At 40.1% G+C, this 14,711-nt stretch overlaps 1 long non-coding RNA gene across 2 annotated transcripts in view; it reads left to right on the top strand.

The window, feature by feature from the left end:
- The first annotated feature begins 7,548 nt into the window (after nt 1–7,548).
- Nucleotides 7,549–14,711, top strand: part of LOC108177211 (uncharacterized) — a 31,348-nt gene continuing 24,185 nt past the window's right edge. For both annotated transcript variants that reach the window (XR_001794015.3, XR_001794014.3), the window contains exon 1: nt 7,549–14,567. This is a non-coding gene — a long non-coding RNA (uncharacterized lncRNA). The remainder of the gene's footprint in view (nt 14,568–14,711) is intronic.

Below are 14,711 nucleotides of genomic sequence, written 5' to 3'. Positions count from 1 at the left end.
ATTGTCTAATTAGACCAGATTCAGAGTAAATATGTGAGAACCTTTGATCATGTGTCCAGTTTTACAACTGAATTTTAGCTGCTGATGTTGAGTCACCTATAATTTCTCTATATATCAGGTAAAGCATAACATTTTACTAGATAAATGTTTATGCAATGCATTTAATATTTATTCAATACAATTTTAGTGAATGTTCTCTATGTGCCAACAAATGCAATCTCATGGGTGGTGACATGGCAGTGAGTCATGGCACACTGATGGGACATAATCTGAATACAGAGGCAAGAGCTTCACAGATGTGGTTAGATGAAGGTTTGCAGAGTGGATGATTTTGTTTCTGTAAGTGGGTGTGATGCCCGTATAATTCTTTAGTTTGCATATAGAGGCGAAGCTTTCAGTTATAAAGAGCAGCTCATTAGACTGATGGTCTTCAAATTTTGTTTACAGCTATCCAAACAACATTATCTCTTTAAGAATTTCTCAAGCGGTGGGAATATGGCAGAGCAGTAAAGATTCACATGAGAGGCCCACATCCCACATCTGAGTGCCTGGGTTCAAGCCTTGGCTTTGCTCTCCATTGCTGCTTCCTGACAACGCACACCCTGGCAGGCAGCAGGTGATGGCTCAAGTAGTTGGGAGTTAGGTCGTTGACACCGACATGGGAAACCTGGATTGCCTTCAACCTAGCTTAGTCTCCCTACTGTGGGCATTTGTGGAGTGAACCAGTGGATGGGAGACCTCTCCCCTGGACACTTCTCCGGTTTTTAAACAAATAAAATAAATTGAATGAAGGATTTCTCAAGAGAGAATACATATGCTTCATATTAGCAGTAAATGAGATACCAAAATAGAAAGAGGATATGAGGAACCCATTGGGTGTTGGACTGCCTAAACTAATTTTGTTTTCAACTATCCATCTTCTATTAACATTTGAATTGAATTATATTTTAAATTCTCCAAAATTCTTATTTCTCTATTTTGCTGAACTAACTTGAGACATTTTAGGAAACATCTCTCTCTCCCCACATCCTGTCATATCAGCATTTTCTAGCATCACATGATCTCTGTCTCATTCAACTTGCTTTTGCCCCCTTTTTGAGTGTTTATTACTTCATTCCACATAAAAGGCATCTTTCTCTTCAATGTCAGTTAAAATGTATTACTTTGCTCATTGAGAAGAGAGGAAGACAAAAGTGAATTGCAATCTTTGTAGCATTTCAGTTTCCCTTGAGGTTTAAGTGAGTGGGCTGTTTTTCAAGAACTCCTGAGGTCAACGAGTTTAGGCCATAGGATTGCTCAGGATCGTCGCGGAGTTCCAGAATTCTGTCAGTCAACTGAAGGAGAAAGGCTGGTGATGGTTCCGCATTGTGTTTGAATGTTGACGGCCACTTTATCTCCCAGGTTCAGTGATGTGACTTCTGAATTCTTTCTGGGATCTCCAGGACAGAGATGATTCTCTTTTAAAAAATTGTATTAATATAAACAGAACAGATTTCAAATGCTTCGTAGGTATAGTTCTAAGGTGATAATGGTACTTCCCTCTCTCTCCCTCTCCAAGCCTCATTTTTCACATGAGCAGGGGCCCAAACCTCCAGACTTTTGGAGATGCAGAGACAAAATTCCCCGGGGGAGTGGTGTGGGAAAGATTCCAGCTTGCCAGACTGCATTGTATCCCTGGTGCCCCTACTGCTGCTGAGCCTGTGCTTGTCGAAATACAAATTCTGCTGGTGATTTGAATTTCCTGCTGCCAGCTTTCATTGCGGCCTCCTTGGGTGTGCTAGGCCAGTTATCACTGTATGAATTAGAAGGACACGAGTGTCCTGTGGTGAGGGCAGAGCACAAAGCTGGATTTTCTGTCTCCCTGGCCCTCATCCCAGCCTCTGTCATACACAACAGCTATGGGCACAATGGATGCATCTGCTCTTTATCTCATCTTCGTGAATTTTGCTTTTTATTTTTAATCCCTTTGCAGTAGTTTGCATGTGTTTATTTTCAGAGGAAGCTAAATTATAAATATTTATTTGATATATCTTTATAACAGAAATGAAATTTAGAAAAAATTTCCAAAGCAGATAAATATAATCTTCTGAATCATGTTCTGTACAGATCTGTTTAGAAACTTAGATTCTACTTCTGTGGTTAAATAGAATTAACTATTCTAATGGTTGGAAGTCTTAAGATAGATCATGTAGCAACTGAGATCAAGATATTGCTATATAAGCAATCCAAAAGAACATACCATTTGCAAAGCAAATTCAAAACCACTTACTTGGCTTGAATCAGATAATATTAAAACTTAGATGTCAGTGAGGATAAACTTGATATTTAGAACTAATTAAGGAGTTGTGCAAATTGAATGTAAATACATTACTCAGCATATCCTGCATAGTTCAGTAACTCAGAACAATATTCATCTCATTTAGCCACCTTCCATTCAGTGGTGAAAACAGAGATTTCTTTATTCTCAGTGATGGAAAGCAGGGGATATTCACCTTTAAGCTATGCGTTCTTAAAAGGTCACTTTTCTAATGGTTCAAAATTAGTAAAATCTCACAGGACTCTGCATTTCTTTTCTCTTGGCACAGAGGTGTGAGTAGAAATGCATAGCATGGTTTCATCTTTATCAGAATGTAGGGGTGCGTGTTAGACAAAAGAGCATGGAAAGCTATGTTTCTTCGCTCTCTCCTTCTGCCTCTCTCTGGGAGAGTGTGCTGGTGATCAATCCTTCTGCCCACAATCTCTATATGACAATGCCATTGCTCACCTCTCTGTGGCCAGATGAGACTGCGTTCCTGCTATTGCAGCCTCTCCCAGCACCACACTAGTCATCCAAGACTCATCCGTCTGGGTTTCAAGAACTCTAGGGGCCCTCTTCTGAGCGCATAGGATCCCCAGGAAATTAAACTTTTCCAAAGTATGATCTATACTGGTACGATTCTCCCCCTAAGACCTCCTGCATATCCCATCACCTGCCTGTTAAGTTCTATTTTCATCAACCTGGCTTCTAAAACTCTCTACATTCACCTTTAGTCTACCAATACCATGTACAGTCTATATTTCCACTGGCTTGGATGGCTTCCTAGTCCTCTCAAAGTGCTGTAAACCCCCTTGATTCCACAAGCAATTCTTCCATTTGGAAATAGTTTCCTTTCCCTGGCTGTATCTGTTAAATGCTATCTATCAATAAAGTCCTAGTCACTTCAATTAAGTCTTCTGATGTTATGAACATTATTACATTTGACCTTATGTAATACAATTTTATTTGCTTTGCCTTACTGAATTTCAGTCACTTTATACCAATTTTTTTTCTTTCTTTTTAGATTATTTCCAGTTTGGAGCCAGGGAGCTGGCAACCCAGGAGAATAATTGGGAGGAAGTGAGAGATCCTGGAGAACTTGGTGGGCTGTGGAAAAGTTTGGATTTGGCTCTGAATGAGATGGGGATATGAAGAGATGTCACTGTCAGGATCAGGGTAGGGGAAGATGATTTGGAGGCTATTTCAGTTCTTTAGATGAGATAGGATAAGCTCTTGTGTTATTAGAGGGCGGGCCTGGAAGGTGGGCAGAGTTTTCAGATTCCAGAGACATTCAGAAGATAAACAGACCTAGTCTGATGACTGGATACGGATGTTAGGGACCTAGAAGAGTGAAACATGACTCAGAGGTTTTGGCTCTGAACAATGGGCAATGGTGCTACCATTTAATGAGCTACGAAAAAACTGGGAAGGCAGCCAGCTGCTGATGAAAAATCTGCCGTCAGAGACATTGAGATTTTCACTTTGTCTCTGATACACAAAGTTTAATAATGATGGGCATAGGTGCAAATCTGTTTCCACTTATTCGGCTCAGATTGTCCTGTCTGGTAGATATGGAAAATTTTTCAATTCTTCAATTTTGGAATGTCTTTTGTCATTATGTCTTTAAACATTATTGCTTTGTTCTAAAATTCCTGCTGGGTATTTTGGGCTTCTCCTTCTACTCTCCCTGACTCTAAAACATTGTGTGTCTTTGACTTGATTTCTATGATTTCTCCTATTGTATGTTTCAGTTCACATTATTTTTCAGCTGGATCTAGTAAGCTTTCACTTTAGAGGTTCAATTTGGTTTATACACATCTGCTTGTCCCCTTTTCTCCCTCTTTGTACCTTTTTTATTAGTCATGGCTTGAATTTTCTTCTTTATTCTCGAGTTCATTCATTTGAAATATGTCTGTTATCATTTTCTTTCATATTCTTCTATGATCTCCATGGTCCTATTTCTGCTGCATTTCCATCTCATCTGATTAGCCACCTCCTCCTCCTCCCCTGTCTCTTTCTGCTGCTCCCTCTTGGTGACTGCAACTTCTCTGAAGGAATTTTGCTCTCTGAATTTCACCAGTGTTTAGTGTCTTGGGCCATGGACTGTGTCCATATAGCCACAGCAAAAGGGAGCATGGGAGTTCACCAGTCCCAAATTGATATTTATTCTAATCTTGCAACTTGGTTGTATATAACATTCACACAAGCAATTCTTGTATGGTATAAGCTTAGGTTCTTGATTAGCCAGGGATGGCTTTATTCCATCAGTAAAAGCCTTGAAGTAAGGAAAGTGTCTCAATTCTTTGGGCCTGTAGTTAGAGTTTCTCATGGAAGAGGAAGTCAGGTTTCTAGCACTCCATCGCCCCTTAAATAGCATTGAAATCCCAGCCCCAGTCTTTGTAAGCTGCACCTATTGAATTACAAATACTGCAGGACACTGCAGCACCAAGTTCTGTGCACCTCTCTCACTGGAGCTTCCAACATGATCCTGCTGCGCACATACAAGGGTGTTTCAAAAAGTTCATGGAAAATGGAATTTTTAGATAAGTTTATTTTGGTGATGGAAGTAATTGAAATACAGACAATTTTCTTTCCATAATACACATTTCCCATAAATCTTTTGAAGATCCCCTCATAAAATTCTTTTCCAGTTGAAACTTAATTTAATTTTGTTGTTATCGATACATGCTGTCTGATATTTCCAATTGTGTTTCCAATACATTCCTACTGTAGTAGCAAGAGAAGAGTCATTCCCTGTTAGTTTAGTTCACAAAGCTACTAAGAGTCAGAAACATCTTGGTGATGTCCACACACCAGACAAGAATATGTAGGAGAGCTCTTCCTTTTTTGCAACCCAAAAGATTGAAAAAAGATATGTCATCCCTTAGGCCCTTACACCAAGGCCAGATTGCCTTTCTTGGATCAGCCAGTCATAGGAATCTGAATGTTACCTTGAGAATGGAGGTTGGATGAAATTAATTCTACACAGCATCAAGGCCTGCAGAAGAAGTGAAGGCAAGGGAAAAGACCAGCCTTATCTGACTGTTAATAGCCCCATCCAATGCAGAAAAAAAGAGGATTTTCTTTAAAGCCAAGGGTGAGTCTCCAAAACAGAAATCATTGTCATTGTTTATAATTCAAGAGAGTGTAGGATTTTTTTTTGAATCTTCACTTTCTAGTCTCTCAAAGCACAGTCCAAGATTCTACTCAAGAAGTCATGTTTAAATCATTTAAAGATTTATTTTATTTATTTGAAGACAGAGTTGCAGAGAGAGGTAGAGACAGACAGAGAGAGAGAGAGGTCTTCCATCCGCTGGTTCACTCCCCAATTGGCCGCAATGGCCAGAGCTGTGCAGATCCGAAGGTAGGAGCCAGAAGCTTCCTCTGGGTCTCCCATGTGGGTGCAGGGACCCAAGGACTTGGGCCATCTTCTACTGCTTTCCCAGGCTGTAGCACAGAGCTGGATTGGAAGAGGAACAGCTGGAAATAGAATCGGTGCCCACATGGGATGCCGGCGCTTCAGGCCATGGCGTTAACCCACTGCACCACAAATTACATATGGGACTATTTTAGTAAAAGTGAATATTCACTATTCCATAGATGTCTAAAGTCAGGGCTTCCCAGGTCTCTTGAGTTCATAAACATACTTTCCCTAAGTTGATAGAAGAGAAGGAACTCACATTTCTCAGCCCCAGGATGAGTCAGACACTTTGTAAGCACTGTTTCACTTAATGCTTACAATTACAAAAGTGGGGAGATACCATTACTCACCTTTGGTGAACATGAGAAATGAGACACATGGAAATTCAGTGCTCTTCTCAAGGTCTAACAATTATTTAATTGGTGAGTGAGGTTCAGACTTAGCCCCAATATGAGCACATTGGCTTCGTGCAGTATCTGAGACAGTAGAAATCCACACCTCATTTCTGAATTCGGCTGAGTGATTCCATCTTAATCACCTTAACCTCACTGCATCTTGCTTAGTCTCCTTTAATGTCTAATTTCTCATGAATTGTAGGTAGGGCCTTTCAAGTATCATTTTCCTCCCCAAGAACTCCTTCAGATGAATCAAATCCATAACATCTTTTTTCAAGTATTCTAAGATTCAAATAGAAAAATTAGGTCCTTTTCTTATATATGTTTCTTCCTTTGTCTCCATTTCAAAACAATGGTTTTATAGGATGAAACATAGGTGATTATTGTAGCTATAAAATGTCTTAATTGTTTTAATGTTTACCTCATTATCTTGTAATGCAATATTAATGATAACAATGGCTTTCCTTGTAATAATAATAATAATAATAATAGTTACTAACACTTACTTTGCAGTATGATGCACAAGGGATTTTCTTGGGCACTGCACACAAATTGGTCAGTAGAGACTGCAATAACCTGATCTGAATCCAAAGTCTCAGTTATGGCTGTGATATTACATCTTCTGAAAGATACATAGTAAGAGCACTTATCCCATTTTAATATAGTTCAGTCTTCAAACTCAAAGTGATTGTTCTGCTCCTATAGGATTTTGAGATCCTGAATAAAATATAGATGCAATCCCAATTAATATTTAATACAAATGCACAGGGAAGAGTGGGTGGCTACTGCCTTGTACCTGTGCACTGCTGATGCAATCCAATTCTACTTGCCCCGGTGATTTGTGCTGCCTTGTGGAGTAGAAAATGTTCCTCTGTTACTGGCAACCATTACTGGAGGGTATGTGATGTAATATAGAAAGTCAGTGTAAAACCATCCCTTTAAGGGCCAACACTTCACAGTGCTTACAATGGTACTCACTTTGCCTGCTGCCTTCATTTAATTGATTAATACTTATCCCCGACAGCCCATGGCTATACACAATGATGCTTGGAAAGTTGTGCATCAAACAACTTTGATAACACCAAGAATGTTTTTTCAGCTCTTCCACCTTGCCCTGCCCTCAGATTTTATTTTATATTTCTCAAACCATTATAAAAATATTACATTAAAATAATTGGATCAGAGTTGGTGTTTTCTCCAATTGTGTATTTATTTTGCAATGTCCAATGGCAAAAATATCTTTATAGTTTTGTTTCTGTAGCCATTTTAGCCAGTGTCCTTCATTTTCCTTAGCTATAGCAAAGAGTTTTATTCAGGGTTATAATCTGGGCAAAGTTTAATTTAGTGGATTCTCTTCTTAAATCACTGGAAATCACAAACTATAACACCTGCCAGCGCCATGGCTCACTAGGCCTTGCGGTGCCAGCACACCGGGTTCTAGTCCCGGTCGGGGCGCCGGATTCTGTGCCGGTTGCCCCTCTTCCAGGCCAGCTCTCTGCTGTGGCCAGGGAGTGCAGTGGAGGATGGCCCAAGTGCTTGGGCCCTGCACCCACATGGGAGACCAGGAGAAGCACCTGGCTCCTGCCATCGGATCAGCATGGTGCGCCAGCTGCAGCGCACGGGCCTCGGCGGCCATTGGAGGGTGAACCAACGGCAAAGGAAGACCTTTATCTCTCTCTCTCTCTCTCTCTCTCTCACTGTACACTCTGCCTGTCAAAAAACAAAACAAAACAAAAAACTATAACACCTAACAAAAGCTTTAACTTTTTAAAAGGAAGATAGAGATACCTATTTTCTTGCCATTAGAAGTAAAATAGCTTAAGTAACTAGGCTAATACAAATGAGACACACTCTTTCCTTCCCTCTGTTGCAAGAAAATAATAAAACTTAAAGGCATAATGTGCTTCTCTTTTTTCTAGGATTATCACAATTTTCTTCCCCATTACTTTCCCTTTTCCATACCTTAATTTTCTATTTGCCTTGAACTCTTCTTGATACCTTTTGTTCTTTCTTAGTCATTCCTTTTGCTCATCACTTTTGGATTTTATTGGCATGCTAAATGCACAGGCATGTGCGAGAGACTCCAGGTCAGCTACCTAGAATAGCCTTCGAACCTCAGAGATTCACATACTACTGACCTTGCTTGAAAAAAGTCAATTGAAATATCATATGATGCCCAGATATCTTCTATGCTTTTTATGTTCTTGGTGTCAGAGGAGTTGGCTTTGTGTATTTGAACACCTTTTACTTAAAGCTATTTGATTAAAATATATATTTTGTTTTATTTTGTGGATGGGAGTACAGGATAGGTGCTCAAGTTAACCACAAAAAAGTCTCAGCAATTCTTCCTTTTGTTTGAGTAAACTGGGACAACATACTTTGATTAAATTGCTATGTGACGCTATTAATAGACTCTAACTCTTTAGCCGGACATTAGATGTGTTAAAATTCAAGTGCGTGTATAACTGACCTATTTGCCTGTTGGAAAGAAAGCATATAAGAGTACATCTCTTTTAACAGCAATACATTCAGTTAATTTTTTTTTTTTTTTGACAGGCAGAGTGAACAGTGAGAGAGACAGAGAGAAAGGTCTTCCTTTGCTGTTGGTTCACCCTCCAATGGCCGCTGTGGCCTGCGCGCTGCGGCCAGCACACCACGCTGATCTGAAGACAGGAGCCAGGTTCTTCTCCTGGTCTCCCATGGGGTGCAGGGCCCAAGCACTTGGGCCATCCTCCACTGCACTCCCTGGCCACAGCAGAGAGCTGGCCTGGAAGAGGGGCAACCAGGACAGAATCCGGCGCCCGGACTGGGACTAGAACCCAGTGTGCCGTCGCCGCAAGGCGGAGGATTAGCCTAGTGAGCCACGGCACTGGCCAACATTCAGTTAATTTCATGTTACTTACAAAGCACAAGACTCTTAAAAGCACAAAGCACTCTTTAAAAAAAAGATTTATTTATATATTTGAAAGTCAGAGTTACACAGAGAGAGGAGAGGCTGAGAGAGAGAGAGAGAGGTCTTTCATCCGATGGTTCACTCCCCAATTGTCTGCAATGGCTGGAGACAAAGCACGCTTTTTTGTTGTTATGTATTACATAATTTGTCTAATAGATAATAATTTGTATTCACTATTCTGTGCTCTAACATTTTATACATAATCAATTTCTAGACCTATTTACTTTAAAGTTACACACAGGGTTCACTTGATAAGCATTCTAAAGAATGGACTATATTCAGAAATATCCCTGATGCAGATTTATGTTGAAGATAAGAAACATGGCTGTTATAAAACTAAGGCTATCCCAAACCAGATTTCATTGTTAAGTACAGGAAAGAGAGGTTTTTTTAAATATAAGATTTATTTATTTATTTAAAAGTCAGAGTTACACAGAGAGAGAAGGAGAGGCACAGAGAAAGAGAGAGAGAGAGAGAGAAAGAGAGAGAGGTCTTCCATCTGCTGGTTCGCTCCCCAATTGGCCACAAAGGCCAGAGTTGTGCTGATCTGAAGCCAGGAGCCAGGAGCCTCTTCTGGGTCTTCCCACGTGGGTGCAGGGATCCAAAGACTTGGGTCATCTTCTACTGCTTTCCCAGGCCATAGCGCAGAGCTGGATTGGTGGAGCAGCCGGAACATCCGTATAGAATGCCGGCATGGCAGGTGGTAGCTTTCCCTGCTACATCACAGCACTGGCCACAGGAAAGAGAGCTACTTACTGAACCCCAGTTTCTTCTCTCACATATGCCTCTCTTTGGGGTCCCCCTAACTCTCTGTGGTGAGAATTTCTATTGTGGACTTTCTCATGTAGAGTTGAATTTCCCTTTTACATATTAATGTACACACCATTTACTAGACAGTAAATATTAGGAGGCAGGGACTGTGTTTACTCTTCTTATTTGTGTTTTGAGTATTTATTTGTATTCTCAGTACTTATCATTGTAAATATAAATACTTGGTACTTGGTTAAAAGAAAGACAATGAAGTCTTCTGATGCTATGTTGCCATTGCCAACAGGATCACTGAGGTTTCATGAGATAACGTGTGGTTTCTCAATGTTATTATTTTAAAGTGAGACAGCCTAAGGATTAACTCCTCTCTGAGAGTTAGATTAGTAAAATCAGCTCATACATGCTGAGCTTGTCTAGTGATAAATAGCTATCATGTATCAGCCCATCAGGACAGGAAGATAAGAAACCATTTGATCATCATTTAATTTCCTAAAATATCTTATACCAGAGATTGTGTGCTTTGAAGAGAAGATCCCAAATAATTGAAAACATAAGTCATTTCTATTATTGATTATTCATTTGCTGTTCTATTTAGTACAAGCATTATCTGAGTTTGGTAAGGATGAAGTAATCACAGAAAGACTGATAAACTTAAGGCATAAGTTCATATTTCTCATCCCACAAAGCCAAGAACTAGCACTTGTTTACCCCACCAAGGTAACACAGCCTGTAAAGGAGGCACATGTGGGTGAAAAGCTTGCTGCTAGAGATGATGTCTGTATTTATCCCTTCAGCTACGCAATATTGGATACCAAGACTCCTTAATCCTGTCATTCATAGTAACTTGCAGCAACTGCCCATGAGAGGGGTGGGTGCTGTGGCATAGGGGATAAAGCTGCCTCCTGCAGTGTTGTCATCCCATATAAGCACCAGTTCAAGTCCTGACTGCCCCATTTCCCATCTACCTCTCTGCTATGGCCTGAGAAAGCAGTGGAAGATGGCCCAAATCCTTAGGCCCCTGCACCTGCATGGGAGACCCGGAAGAATCTCCAGGCTCCTGGCTTCAAATCAACTCAGCTCCAGCCCTTGTGGCCATTTGGGGAGTGAACCTGCAGATGGAAGACTTTCTCTCTCTCTCTCTCTCTCTCTCTCTCTCTCTCTCTGTAACTCTGACTTTTAAATAAATAAATAAATCTTTAAAAAACTGCATATCAGGAAAATAGATGGAAAATGGAAGAATAATCAGTACACTAATTCTTCAGAAGTCCATTTGTATTTCTTTTGTTTATAGTTCCCAACTCTTTTCTCTGGATGTATTAAGAACTGGGCAAGTCCATCAGCACAGACTCTGTGTCTTGATTACAGCAGCTCCCATGAGGTGTGATGCACAAGACGTGCATCCCTCAGAAGAGAGTTAGGCTTGAAAACAGCCCCCAGATCTTGAGTTCTTAGGAATAACATACATTACAATCTGTACCAAGTCTCAGTTCAGACAGGAAAACAATCAAACTTGACAGCAAGATGAAAAATCACAGTTCTTAAAGTGTGCATCAGTGTCATTGGAAGAGTTTGTAAGAAGAGACATTGCTGAACCTCACCCCCAGAATTTACTTGGCAAGCTTTAGATTTCTCTTAAGCTCCATTTCTGTGGGGAGCAACTCGGACTAGACTGTTACTGGAATTAAGACTTATTCTATGCATCTGCTCTCCCACAATATGGCGCTGAGAAGGGAGAAACAGCTTCTACACAGCTGCCTCCAGTTCAACCAACAAACTGTAGGACCTGCTCCTGATTGGAGGAGAGCAGCATACTCGGCATGTGGGTAGCAGAGTTGGGATTGGTGGAAGAGGACTATAAAGGAGGAGAGAGACAACATGCACCAGGAACATCTAAGGGGAACATCTATCTGAAGGAACACCTGTGCAGCCCCCGAGAGAGCCGGCCGGCGGTGTGCCGCTCCCCCGCGGAAGTGGGGAAGGTGGCAGGGGGAACCACCCTTCCACGGAGGTGGAGGGACGGTAGCCAACCCGGGAAGAACCAGCAGCAAACCCGGGGAGGGTCGAGCAGACAAAAGAACAGCGCAGGGTCCTGTGTCGTTCCTCCACGAAGAGGGGGAGCGACACATTTCCAAGAATATTTTTAAAACTCTAGCACTTTAGTTGTTAAATTGCATGTGTGTAGTTAGTGAAATATTCACATATAAGACATACAAACATCTTTCAGCCTACACACATAGAATAAGGATATGTGATTTGCTCAATGTATGGAACTAGTAGTAAAAATGATAGCAACAATGAATCTTGATGTGAATGGAATGGGAGAGGGAGCAGGAGATGGGAGGGTTGCGGATGGGAGGGAAGTTATGGAGGGGAAAAAGCCATTGTAATCCATAAACTGTACTTTGGAAATTTATATTTACTAAATAAAAGTTTAAAAAATTAAAAAAATAAAATAAATATAAAAAGATAGCAACATTGAAAATAATAGTAATGTATTAAAGGATGACTTGGTTCAACTTCTTATTTGAAGAACTTCTCTATTATTGCCTAATAATATCATATTTTCTTAATTAATCATTAAAACTAATTTATGGGGTAAATTTGATTATCATTTCCATTTCATAGATAAGGAATCTGGGGTACAAAGGGGTTAAGTAATTGCCCATGGTCATACAGCTACTTAGTGCATAATTAGGATAATAATTCAAACAGTTGGCTCCAAGGACCATGCTCTCAACAATTGTTGTACATCCAGGACTATGGGAGAGCCAGAAATCACAGGAATACCACAAGTTGCCAATCTTAGAATAGTAGGAAACTTACAGAACTGTCTGGAACATGGTGAGAGAATAAATTATTTCCTGCCATTGTTATTGTTTGTATTTTTTTCACTTAGGAACCTGAGATATGCTAAATGAAAATTGATTGAGTTCCCTGGAGTGGAAAGTAGTAGTGGTATGAAGGATTTATTTTTTTACACAATGCATAATGTTTATGAAATAGAAGGTTAGTCTATATGAATTTATTGTGCTGAATTCTGGTGAATGCTACCATCTAGGCACTTGAATAAGTGGCCATGTGATGCTACCTTTCTAGTTTTCTACCCTAAAATGAGATTCCAGGTACTACTGTTAAATTGGACAGAGTGCTGGAGAGGTTAGTGCATGGTTGTCAACAATTACAAAGAACTTATTCACTTTACCAACTAGATAAGTAAAGTCTATTCTTATTACTTCGTTCACTAACAAGGCAGATACTGTGAATTGTGTTTATCCAGATCTCTAAATAGATATGTTTATAGAAAAATAATTAAGAGGCATTGACATGTTTTCTGAGAATGTATATATGCAGGAAAGTTCAGAAAATATCAAATAAAAGTCAGGCTCCAATGATTGGACACAACATAAGCATAAATGCATTTTAAAAACAAAGGATATGAATCAAAATGTTGAGTTACATTTTTTTCTAATTTGTTGTATAGTAAATGATACTTGTATAATGAAAACAAAATCCTCAAAAATATTACAAGTTATTTCTAACACTTTCTAGATACTCATTTAATGTGTCTAATTAGTTATTTTTATTTTCCAGTACCTTTACTTATTTTTGTTTATTTGAAAGGCGGAGACATAGAGAAAGAGACAGAGACAGACAGAAAGAAAGAGATCTCCCAATTGCTGGTTCATTTTCCAAATGCCCTCAAAAGCCAGGGCTGACCAAGCTGAAATCAGGAACCTAGAACTCAATCTAGGTCTCCCACATGGGTGGTGAGGACCTAGTTACTTAAGCCATCAGCATTGCCTCCCAGGTTGCACATTAACAGGAAGCTGGAATAAGAAGTGGAGTCCGGACTTGTATCCAAGCATTCAGGCATCTGACCTGCTGCACCCACAATTGATGAATTATTTTTTAAATAAAGGATAAAGTTAAGCCTTGACAGCCCTAAAACTGGATCCAGATTCAGTGGTGAAGCCTCTTCTGACCTACTGGGACCATCTGATGGGTGTTAGGAGCTAGAGTTAGCTAGGTGCTGGCACCATTGGGTTGTAAGAAAGTAGAAAAAGAAAGAAACAGCTATAAGTGCATAAAAGAAAGAAACAGCTATAAGTGCATAAAACCAAGAAATTTTACCTGTTTCTTGATGCATGAAATTTGTGAACGTGCCTTTGCACTTAGTAAAAAGTCTAGAGTTTGTGACTATAAGGTTGAAAAGATAACATTAAAATTACAATGAAAAGTAGCTTTGACTTCCTTGGAACGCTGGCATACAAAAATAATTACTGATTATAAAGTGCTTTGAAAATGTAGCTGCATTGTATAACACCAGCGTTAGCGCTAACCTTTAGTAGGGTTCACAACAAATCAATTAATTTTTGATCATCCTGGCAGTACTGCCAAGTATCATTAGTGCTGGAAGCCACAGCCGCCGCTGAGGACCTGCTCATGTTTACTTCCTGGAAGGCTCACTTTTCAGTGTGTGCTGCGGAGTTGGCCCTGACTGCACATTATAGCACAAGTAATTATTCATCAGAACTTGTCTTGCTGCAAGCAATTCATTCCTCTCTCCACAGATGTCCCCTGCTCTGACCCAGAGCAGCACGAATTTGGGCTAAAAATAGCAGCTCCATAATGCAGCAGGTCACCATGGTGAGACTTTCTATTCAAGCAGTTTTCATCCCCGTGGCTTCAGAGTATTTCGCCTACAGAAGTTAACCCTTGAAGAAATCTTGGAAGGTAAGCAGTATCTTACTCTCCCTTGTGTCTCTGTTCTTTGAGATGCAAAACATGTTTTCTGTAGGGGAGTCATCTTTGTTTTGCTACTGGAAAATTCTCCCTTTCTCTCTGCTTTATGCATTCACCATTCTTGTTTGTTTTCTT

This window comes from Oryctolagus cuniculus, chromosome 16 (genome assembly GCF_964237555.1).
Source record: "Oryctolagus cuniculus chromosome 16, mOryCun1.1, whole genome shotgun sequence".
NCBI lineage: Eukaryota > Metazoa > Chordata > Mammalia > Lagomorpha > Leporidae > Oryctolagus > Oryctolagus cuniculus.
Note: the sequence above shows the minus strand (reverse complement) of the source record. Positions and strands in the feature narration are given on the sequence as shown.